This window comes from Haliaeetus albicilla, chromosome 10 (genome assembly GCF_947461875.1).
Source record: "Haliaeetus albicilla chromosome 10, bHalAlb1.1, whole genome shotgun sequence".
NCBI classification, from domain to species: Eukaryota; Metazoa; Chordata; class Aves; order Accipitriformes; family Accipitridae; genus Haliaeetus; species Haliaeetus albicilla.
The window spans coordinates 6,222,128-6,234,143 of record NC_091492.1 but is presented as its reverse complement, the minus strand read 5'-3'; positions in this window follow the sequence as shown (position 1 = coordinate 6,234,143).

Genomic DNA, 12,016 nt, shown 5'->3' with positions numbered 1-12,016 from the left:
ATTTGGCTCTCACCCAGGCTAGGAAAAGAGCAGCGTTCAAATCCCTTCCTCCACACAGCGGTCTTGAGAGAACAAAAATTATCATCTTCTATACTTTCTCCAAACTACCTGTTGAGGATATGTCCTGGGCAGCAAAGATTCATGGTGGTGTAAAAGCCTTTCTTATGAATGTATTCCATTTTCTACTCTGGTGGGCTGTCTAGAGTATATGCATTAGATAAAGCAGAGATGCTGGGCACTGAACTCGGGTGCCCTCCTCCCTCCTAGGACCAAGGCTGGAATGTAAACTGTATTGTGCACTATCACAAAAACTATTGCTTTGGTAAATCATCTCCTAGGATGCGGGATTTTCTTGTTGTACATGTAGATAAGGAACAAGATTCTGAGAAATCCTAAACCAAGGGTTTTGTTTGTTTGTTTGTTTGTTTGTTTTGCAGTATATTGAAGGGGAAAGATGCACTGTTTCTGCTATGATTTTACAGCTTACAGTATGATTTTACAAGTACCCAAAACTGCCTTGTTACCTCACTGTGGATTTCGTACACTAGTGCAATAGTATAGTGAAGTCTCAACAAAAATCAGACCCCTTTTGCTGTCTACATAAACACATAACCAGAGATAGGTCCTGGCCCCAGACAATCTAAAGCATGCCGTCTAAGGGCAGTATTTTAAAGAGATTTGGCATTCATTTGTCATTTTCCTTCCATCTTTGAAAATAAGAAATGGGAAAATGTAAGGCTGGTGAAAGGAAGGTTAATTTGCCTGGCTTGCTTCTTGTGGGTTTTACTGAATTATCCTGCCGCCCTTTAGTCATGTTTTGGTATTAATTTAGCTGTAGGTTTAGGTTATGCCAAAGGCAGGAACGATATGAATTTTAATTAGGCACCCATCTCTCCCTGAATTCTCCTAGGCTCCTTTGAAAATCCAGACCCTAGAGCTGTCATGTATGTGTGCGTGCTTGTTTCTGGGCATGTTGTATATATTCGTGCATACACAAATCTACATAAATAAATAAAGTGACATGATCAGATTTTCAAAGGCGTTCAATCTCAAGAAGCACCCCCGTTGTTCTCAACAAGAGTTGGTGCATGCTGAGCTCTTCTGAAAAACCAGCCCAGATCTCTGACTCCAGAGAACACTGAACTTTCTCCAGCCGAGGCCTGAGACGAACATACATGATTTCTGATCACAATTAAGTTTTAATTGCTTTACAAGATTCCGATCTGGGGATGGGCAAAACAATGCATCTTTCTAAATGGCTGGCTTTTCAGCTTAAACCCGCTTCTCCTAGGCGGGTGACAACGTTAGGCATCCTGCCAGCTTGAGTCTGGAGGGCTCCGATGAACAGCACACAGGCTGTGACAGGCTGGAGGAGTGGAAGCATTCAGCAAGCCTGCTGTAGATTTTCTATTATGTTAAAATGGGGTGGAAAAGAAATAAAGTTAAACAAACACCAGAAGTCCATGTTAAAATGTAAATGTAAGCTGCATTTATTTAAAGGGCTGTTATGATTGCTTAATTACAGTTCTTTAAAAAAAAAAATAATAATCCCTAGCTTTTTTTCTCTAAACAGCTTGTTTTCTGCGCACAGCTAGATAGGCAGGCAAGGTTCATCTTTGGGGTGGCGGACCTACAGCGGTCAGCATTTTCAAAGCTGGTACCTGTTCAGGGTCTCAGACTATTTTCAGTTTTGATTAAATTTTCTAAACTACTCAAAACCCCCGTTTTTAATTATCCATACAAGTAAGAAATAAGAGGACTCTGGTATACGAATATGAAGGAGTGAAGGCTTCTAGATGTACTTCTGAGAGCCCTTCTCGTGGCAGTCAGCCTCACTGGAGTCAGTCTCCCTGCGGTTTTGAAGGGCAGACTTACTTTGAAAGGAAAACAGAAACACAGAGTTGCAAAACCACAAAATCCGACAAAGGCAGAGACTGAAATGATATCCCCCTCCCTTAAAAAAAAAAAAAAAAAAAAAAAAAAGGCTGGACTCCACAAGCAAGAATTCAGTAGGGGGCAAAGAACTGGTTGGGGTAAAAAAGCATCCATGAATTGTGGATGAAAGAGCTGCACCCAAGAAGCTAAACATCCACTGGAGCCTGACAGTCATGAGTGACTCACTAACATGCTAAAATGGACGTTGGAACTTGTCTTTTGACTAACAAATCCCTCACCCCCAAGCAAACTCCCTCTGTAGCCAACACCTTCTTGAGCTCAATCCCTTGCCTACAACCAGCATCCTTCCCTTGCTTCCCATACTAGAAAGAGAGCCTTGGGTCACCACCACCATAGGTCAACAACTGTAGAGGATCAATCTACAGAGAAAATATCATATGGAGCTGTTGGAACATCCCAGAGTGTGGGAAACTTTGCTTCGGAAGGGGTCACACATACGCAGGTCAAAAGGATCCTTCTATATCCTTATTTTCAGCGTGAGCAGTTTATGGAGCAATACCTTGAAAGTACTTTTTAAGTAAGCAGAAAACTGCAGGTACAGTGTCAACTGTCTACTGAATAAATGCATAAAGCCCTCTAAATCAAAAGCTGCATAATCAAAGTACTACTGATCTATTTTTAAAAACAGATAATTTTCTCACGTTTTAAACCAATGGCACTTAAAAGAGATAACATATAATAGAGTGCAACATTTTCCAAACTACTGCAATTTTTAAGGTGTTGCTAACACAGATCTATCGACTGATTTACACTAATTACTTAAAAAAGATGCTCCAGGGCAAATCACACACTCTCAGTCAATTTACAAAGGAGGTCATTCCGTAATTGACAAGGTGTGCACCTCCTTTTGAATAGCTGTCGACTGAAAAGAAAATAAATACTGAACTCAGAGAAAATATATAGAAAATGTGGTTAAGCTAACACAGAATTCTCATCGTACTGTTAATTGTTAATGTTAACGCATAATTCCTCTCTTTTTCATCATCCTGTAAAGGAAAGAGGCACAACCGGTATAAATATTAAATCTGCATAAGAATTAATCCTAAAGTGCTAATTTGTGTATTTACTTGAAAAATATGTTTCCCATTCCTGTGAACACAGCACTGATGATAAGACAGGTACCAAGGCAGATAACTTCACAGGAGCACCACACATCTAAGGAAAGCACATAGTGTCATCCCCTCACATTTTGTGATTCATGGGAGACTTTCTGTAATATACACAAGCGATTCAGTGCCACAACAAATCTTTGCTAGTATCTGACATGATGTGCAGAAAGCTGGGATCATTCATTTGGAAAGGAGATGGAACAATTAACAGCCCACGGTGACAGGGTCAGGATAGAGTCCAGATGTTCATAAATGCATTTGAATAAAATCTACATTTCCAGGGGAAAAAAAAAAAACAACAAAACAGGTAACCATTTATACTTCTGTCGCATGCCCGTTGGAATCATCAGGACAACAACACGGCCCAGTGGGTTTTAGAAAGAGGCTGCAACCAAATTCAGCCACCAGGCTGGTCGTCAGCAATGGCTAGGCAAATCTGTAATGCAGGCTCTCATACCGGTCACCAAGCTTCCCCATTTACTATCTGTAATTACACATTTGAAAGTTGCATAAACAGGTGGGACAGAAGGGTTGACAGGCTCGTAGTCTTTTTCACATTCCCGCAATATAATAGAATATATATACAATCAAAAACCAATTTGCATTAGCATCAATGGTGAAAAATAGGATGCCAGCATTGTCTACCACAACAGCTGTTCGGCATCTGAATGAAATACTGTATCCAGTATTCACCCATCTCATAACATCCTTTTTGTAAGTCTCAGAGGTCACCTAAACGCATTTATTGACTTCATTATTTTTATATAGGGAGAAAAAATTGATGGTGCTACAGAGCTGAGCAAATAACTCACAATAAAATCTTTATTCAATATATTTCATCTTTTTTTTACTGTTCCTGCAACACAGTGAATTCTTACATTTAACCATTATCTAAAATCACTATCTGAGAATTTCTGCAGTAAATTTTTTTATGCTACAAGATGTTCTTGGAAAGTTCAGAGTGAATGTTTACCGTTAAAACTGGGTTTATTATTTAGATAAACCATGCAGTACTGTTACTGTTCTCCAGTTGACTTATATAATTTATAGTACAGTGTGACTTGTGAATTTTACTGGTAAGCGTACATGACAAATCCATGAACAGTTGGTTAGAGTGGCTCAGATTCTAGGACTTGTCAATAATTAATTTCATGGGGAGTAAAATTAAAAGGCAATTTGAAAGGATCACATCCCAAGTGTCCTATCCAGAAGAAACAGAGACCAGAAAATGTGATAGCAATGCACAAATCAGAGGTTGATTAGTTGTACATATTCTAAAATTAAACTCCCTGTGGCTTTTTACATGAGAGCCTCGATATATTTGGTTGCCTTTTTTTTTTATTTATTTTTACAAGAATGTTTAATTCCACTGAGCACTCATTTCGCTCCCTTCCCGAGTGGGAGACAGCCAAATCCTTAGATGCTCTCAGTCACCCCTAGCCCCTTGGCAAAAATCTAGTGACACCTTAGTTGATGAACTTACAAAAGGAGAGTCTAGAAATAATGTTCCTGAAACAGATACTTTTTGCTCACATTAATATGTATATTAATAGGTATATTAATACAAATGCAGATGAACCCTGGATCATTCAGCGATATGATATCAATTCCTGCTGATAGAGATGGGTACCAATTTCACAATATGCAGTTCTGAAGAGTTGATTTGCTTCAGCAAGCTCCTCTTTGGATGTTATTTTGAAGCAGGCTAAGGAATTGAGACAACCTCAAGTACAGTTACATACGTTTTTAGAGTGCTCTTAGGGACGAGACTCTTCAAACTGAATGAGATCTGAAATTTGCTTGAGAAAGCTTGACCCATCCTTATTGAAACAAATGAACCAACAAGTCAAGCCCATAGCTCATTATGACTATAAAAATAATTCAAAGCAAGCCCCCCCACTGGCTCAACACAAAGGGACGGCTCATTGGTTACACAGGGTATGAGCAGGAACAAGCACAGATGCAAATTGTACTGGGGACACGATGATGCAGAGCTGTGAACGTACGGACAAGTTTCGTCCTTTAACCGTGCACAGGGGATTATTCAGATGTCTGCTCAAAAGAATTTAAGTCACAGGATGTGCACAAAAATGCCTCTTGTATGATGGGGAGACAAGATGCAACCATTTCTAAGGCCCTAAATGATAAGCCAAGTTTTATCCAAATGTCCTCTGAATTTTCATGCATTTCTGACCATGGTAATTTTGTATAATTAGTCCAGGAAATCTAAGTAAAGCATCGCTTGATTTCTGTAATTGCCAGAAATACACCACAGGAAACAGAAGCCTTGATATGGTGTGAGAATGATACAAAGAGGCACCATGTTCTCATGACGATGGGCTCCTCTTTAATCTATACCCAACAGCAAGCAACTCAGTAAACGGCAATTGAGTTCCAAAACCTCTCTTCATTAATGTACCAATACAGGTCTAGCTCTATTGCTATCTCATAAAGACCCTGCTGCCGTGGCATTTTTATGACATTTTTTGCAAAAGAAGACAGGGTTCAAAAACCGCTGAAAGGGATAATAACCGTTTCAGCTAGTCTGCACGCATTATATGAGGAACGGTAGAGAGAAGTTCTGAGACAGCTGTCTGACATCCATATTCCAAAATGTTTGTATCACTGATATAAAGGTATTATGACACTGTCAATGTTACTTTCTTCACAATCCTATACACCTCTTAATAATACTACAAGTGATTTTCCAGATGATCATTTGGCAGAGGTTCGACCGAGATGCCCACACACTGATACCCATGTTCCTGTTTTGGCAGATACTCTTCATGCAAAAGAACAAAATTAATTTGTCCCTCTAACGAGCTCCTCTTGATCTGACACATGCGACATAAACGGTATGGTATCATTTTAATTTCCGGCAGTCACGTGTGTCTCTCAGTTGCCCAGTCAGTGGGACTGGTCCCTTTGTGGGCAATCCCAACAGAATGAAGCAACTGAGGGAAATGACTGAAGTGCAGCACATGGGAAATTTTCCTTTCTACGTGGTGAGTCTTTCAGGGACATTTCAGGGATGACACACAGAAAAAACAAGGTTAAAATCCCTATCTCCTTGAAATCAATGGGATTTTTGCCATTGACTCCAGGGGAGCCAGGATTTCTTTCTAAGATGCTTTGAAAAAGATTGCAGCCAGTCTTGTTCAGTAGCGTTAGCCAGTGTATCATCACTGGCTGCTGATGATTTACACCAGCTGAGAATCTGATGCTCGGTATTGCAGAGAGGACAGATTCATCCCGCTATCAGTCTGCATTGTTCCTCACCAGCCTGAGCCTGTGCTGCAGATAAAGGGAGGGCTTTAATCCCCAGCACTCTCAATCCAATACCTTTCACCACTGCCAGATTCACATTTTGTTTTGTTTCTTTAATACGAGTTTACAGAAGAACGAAACTGATAAACTTCCTCCTGCTCAGATTGCAGGAGCACAGGATAATATAACAAGTTAAATGAAACATTAGGAGAAATAGAAAGCACTTTAGAAAACATGCACTGCCTCTTTAACATTTCAAATTTTTCTTTTAACATAAAATTACAGCATAATATAAGAAAGGAATCCAGCAAGATGCTTTATCACAATACTTGGGCAACTTTAACTCATCTCAAGTGTTATTATAAGAAATAGAATTTACTGGTATGGACTTCTATTCAATAGCACTCCTTCCCTTTTTAATGAAATGTCATTATTCCAATACAAATCCTTTCATTCTGCAACCCGCTCCCCCCTTCATCTCACTATATTTCATTTCCTGCAGTTACGTGATATTATTGCCTTTTTTTTCCACAGCTATTGATTTAGGTGTATATGGTTATTACAATGCAAAATAAAACAGTTCCCCCATCCATTCTACCTTGTACCGTTGAACATTAACTTAATTTGTTTCAAATCTGCATTTGATTTGGCAAGGAAACCATTTATCTTTATGAAGAAAGCCCTCATAAAGTAGGGACTTCAGGAGATCACCGCTTTAAAAATTTAATAGCCTTGTGTCTTATACACTAGAAAAATGAATTAAACCTTCAAATATTATATGTCTCAATGTAACCTCTTTGCATTTCATACTATGTTTAATTTATTATATCCCAGGAAAAAAAATTAGATAAAACCTCACTAGATTTGGGGTAGTAGTTGGTTCTCAGTTTTGTTTTGACTTGGGTTGGGTATTTTACATGCCGGGATTAAAAGTCTATCAATATGGTATTAGCAGTTGGATGTAGCTGATGTTGTTAGGCTGGAGCTGATTGTTACGTATCTGATTTTCTTGATTTGGTTCTCAGCACTGACGAGAAACATTAAGTTCTGAAGCCACCACCAAAGCTGACCTTCCAACCTGTATGTAACGTGCAATATCTTTAAGGATGATTTCTGTGGCATGAGCAAAGGACAAGCTTTCAGAGTCTAAGGTGATCACATATCAAAACAATTTATGTATTCTCACTAGAGATGGAATATTTGGATTGCAATGTAGTATTTGATGCCTTTTGCATGACTGGTGAACAAATGAGGTAGGAAGCAGAAATATCCATGACTGTAATGGAAAAGTTCTGGTTTAGAGAAATAGTCACTGTATGACTAGGCTGATGAACAACATCAGCAACCAAGAGAAAATAATCAAATGTTTCTGCTGGGGTGAGAACTGCACTAGGTATTTATGCCCCTTATTTCTTGGAAAAACTTATTTCACATTGCCGCATTAATATAGTCATTCTAGACATCTTTAGAAGAGTGGCTTTCCTTCCTTCAGCTTGTTTTTCTACTCTGACCAACAAAAGCTGTGCTAATTTCACTGATTCATTAATAATTCATGTTTGCATCATCACTGAAGACACCAAAATCAATTGCAGTCAGAAACCTAGATACCTTTCAGGACCTGGGCTGAAGGCTCCAGAATCACTGGCCATCTCTGCAGTGCCAGAGTTAAGATAAAGGTCTCCTTAACGCACAGCCCTCCTGACCGCTTACACTGAAACCTCTAAGGCAAACCTCCAGTAACTCTAGACTCTAAACCTCTGAACTCCAGCATACAAATTTGATCATACCCTAGCATAGATGCTCCCACACTCCATTTTTGTGTATATTTGGAATTCACCCAGGATCTTGAATCTTGAACACAGGGGTCCAGACAGCAGCAATCCTACTATTCCCTGTTCTTCTCGCCCAACCATCCTGCCCACTCATACACCTCTTCTGTGCCTGTTGGTCAGAATAAGCTTAGGCAAAAAAAAAAAAAAAAAATTGAGTTTCTGAGGTTGATTCCTACAAAGGTCAGCTTCACAAATACAGCCTAGAGGAAGAATAGGCATGAGCAGACTATGAAGACAGACAGCTCATATGGCTTGGTCTGGCTGAGTATGACATTTAAGCCTAAATTAGCAAACCAGGAACACATCAATAGGCTCTCTTGAGTCAAGAACTAGTAGTCAGTGAAACTGTGAGTAAAAATTAGACTACTTACTCAGATGAAGAGTTATAAAGGTAAATACCCAACTTGAGGCAGGTTGACCTTAGTCAACTGAGATGAAAAACACAATCTTAGCATGGTACACAAAATACAAATGTCGTATTGTCTCTCTTGAGGCAGGATTACATTAATAATTGGGTTTTTGTCAGGACTCTCGGTAGTGAAAAAATCATAGTCAAAAGATACCCAGAACGAGGAAAGAGCTTCAAGCAGAGAGGCATCATGAAAGGACCGAAGAAAACTTAAGCAAAAGAAAAAAGCACCTCAAAGGACTCCTTAAAAAGGACAACCAGGTGAAGGGAAGAGGGCAATAAAACAGCTAGAAATTGTGTAAGTAGGGAAAGAAGGAAGCTCATAATGTTCAAATCTAAAATAAATTCACCATCAGAACAACTTCCATCAGCCTGCATCGCTGTATTACTGAGCTATATTCTTTGGTACACCTAAGTTTTATTGATTTTACAACTATAAAGCAAACAGCGAACGCTAGAAATACATTGGATAGGTCTCATTACAAATCTCCCTGTCTGTATCTTAGAACATTCTTAAGCTGCATTTAGCAAGCAACCTGGAAAGCACTGATATACTGTGTACACATATTAGAGACATGACTGTATTTGCCTATTTCTTCCCAGTAGGTAAAAATGGGCTGTTTTCATTGGATGATCTCCAGAAATGAAATCAGAGCACGGCATTGTGATTACTCAGCTCATACAACGAATTCCCAGTTTCAGTAAGAATAAGTAACATTCTAATTTAGAGTTGATATTTGACACTGTGTAAGAGGGGAGGGGTCTACTTTCCATTTTCTCCTTAGACAACAATGGTAAACTGCAAAACTCCCTGCTAAAATGTATGATCTTTGGAGAATGCTAATTGACCTACTAAAGTTGGCTTATTTTATTCGGTGAAATTTGCTTATCACAGGCCTCTAGGTGCTCTACATAAACAATATAAACGAAAATAATGAATAGACCAAATACCTAAGTGACAACGGGGACCACATCAATAGCTGTCTGCCCAACAGAATACGGCTCAAAAGAAACTGTATTATAGCATCTGATCATCTCAGAAGAGAGAACTTTCCCCCCTTCTGAGGTTTGCTTGATTTCCAAGCACAGGGGGATTTGTTAGTTTGAGGCAGATCAGGTATATCCACCCCTTGCAGACTGCAGAGCACAGCACTTCTGTGGATATGAGTACATGTAGAATTGATGCCATCCTGTGGGTGTGGAAAGTGGATATACAGGGAGGGCAGGCAATCCTGATGAGAACGGTACACACTCCCACATTGCCAGGGTAGACTTCTCCAGCACGGTGGCTCGTCCGAGACTACAAATAGAGCAAAGCTATTGAGCTCACAGGCATCCTTCTGTTGATTCCCCACACTCGCACAGGCACGAGGACAGGCACACCACCAGCAGAGCTTATCTCTGATTTTATGCATTTTCCAAAGTAGATGATTTCTCTCAGGATAACCAGATTTTTTTTTTTTTTTTCATTGCTATTTCTGTGCATTAAGTCTAGGGAGATTTCTGAACAGGATGAAGCGAGTACATCGTCTTCTCATGGAAAGGCTCATCCAGCAGCAATGTTCTCTCTAGGTCAACCAAGTCAGAAAATAAACCACATATGTAGGAACATGGGCAGGATCTGAGAGTAAACCAGTCACCCGATGTGAGTCATAATAACGCTTCAGGGATATAAATTATGAAACTGCAAATTTAATATTGAAATAACCAGACTAGACTTCTGCTAGCTAGCTAACAAAACAACGTTCAGCATAGCTTCATTCACCCGGCTGTTCAGGCAGCTTCACTGCTCACTCTGAACTTGCCAGGTCTAGGCTGCTAGTGAGCTGGAGGCTTAGGTTGCTCTACAGCCCACTTGTCCCACGAGAGTAGTTCTGAAATACCGACTGCCCTTCCTGACGTGAGGGACGGAGGACAGACCATCCTCCATTTCGGAAAGCAGGATCCTAGGCAGGAGCAAACAGGCACTGCCTGCCGGACACCCGCGTCCCGCCGAGAACACCCCTTGCAGCGTAGTGCTCAGACTGGGATAGCAGATCGTCACCTGCGACGATAACTACCATCCACTACATGCACGATTCCCAGAACCATGCAACTCAGCAGTCTTAAAAGGTTTCAGTGTATCTGTTGATTCCCTGGCCAGTGAAAGGAAAGCAGACAATAATACCTGTTCTTCATAGATTTCATACCACTTAGGAGCAGGTACATGGAGTCAGAGACATTCCTCCTCCTCACAGATTTAAAAGTTTGGATGGGAGGAAGCCTCATTCAATCTTCTGCTAAAACAGTATGAAACACTCTTCACAGCTGTAATTTCCTGTAGCATCTAAAATGTTTCCTGTTAATATTTTCCATGTTGTTGCTGTTTTTATGAAAAAAATCCCCTAAATATTAACATTGTCAGACGGCAGAATGGAAAAAGCTAACATAACTCTTAGAGACACAGCATACAAATCCAGAAATAGATCTAAAGCCGGATTTCTCAGCACTCCCTAAATTCTGTCACGGGGAACAGACCATAACTCCAGCCCAACCTTCTGCTTTTCCTCACCCAGTGCTCAGATGTTGTAATTTGACCTTGATTCCAGCCAGAAGAGAAGCCTCACTTCTGTAGCGTAACACAGATCAGGCACCTTTATTTACTCATTGTATCCATACTAATTCCTCTGTTGCCTCCTCCTCAAATTGCCATCGCAAATAATAATCCTACCGTTGCCTATAATGCTTGGAAGAGAAAGCTTAGGCTCTTTCTCTGGGAGGAAAAAGATATTTAGTAACTATAAAGATAGTTACTCTCTGCTCCTGCTATTGAATTTTTTTAGCTCAATGGGAGGCTTGAGAGACAGGGAACAATAAACACAATAAAGCTACAAAGTAGCCAAAACCAAACCAAAACAAAACACCCCTGGGTTTTAGTCCTACAGTGCCTCTCAGCTACCCTCACAAATTCCATTTTAAAAGATTTAATGACCGCCCATATTGTGAGCAGCTAAAGGATGAGGCACATCTACAAAGAAGACCAGAACTATGCCAGGAGAAGTGTGCCCAGCATTTGCTAGGAGCTTTATTGCCCCAAGAAAACTAGAAAATGCCTTACCCTTGTAGACAGCAGTAACAGACCCAGTAAACAACTTCTATTATTATTTTGCTGTTTCTTTGTCCGTGCTGCCTGGAGGGCAGAACCAGCTTTGTATGAGTATTTGTTTGGCTACGCTGGCTGCCCAGCCTAATTACTCAGCAAAAAAAACGTGGGCTGATTCCTCATCTGGTAACTGTAACCCAGTGAGTGCCAGCCCGTCAGTGAAGCTAGGTGTATTTATACCAGCCGAGCTCCGTCTGTCTGTCTGTCAGCCTGTCTCATCATCTGGCACGGGGCTATGGGATTTATGCAGCATCTCCTCTCTAGCTAAGCGAGAAAAATATCAAATCGGACGCACTTGCAA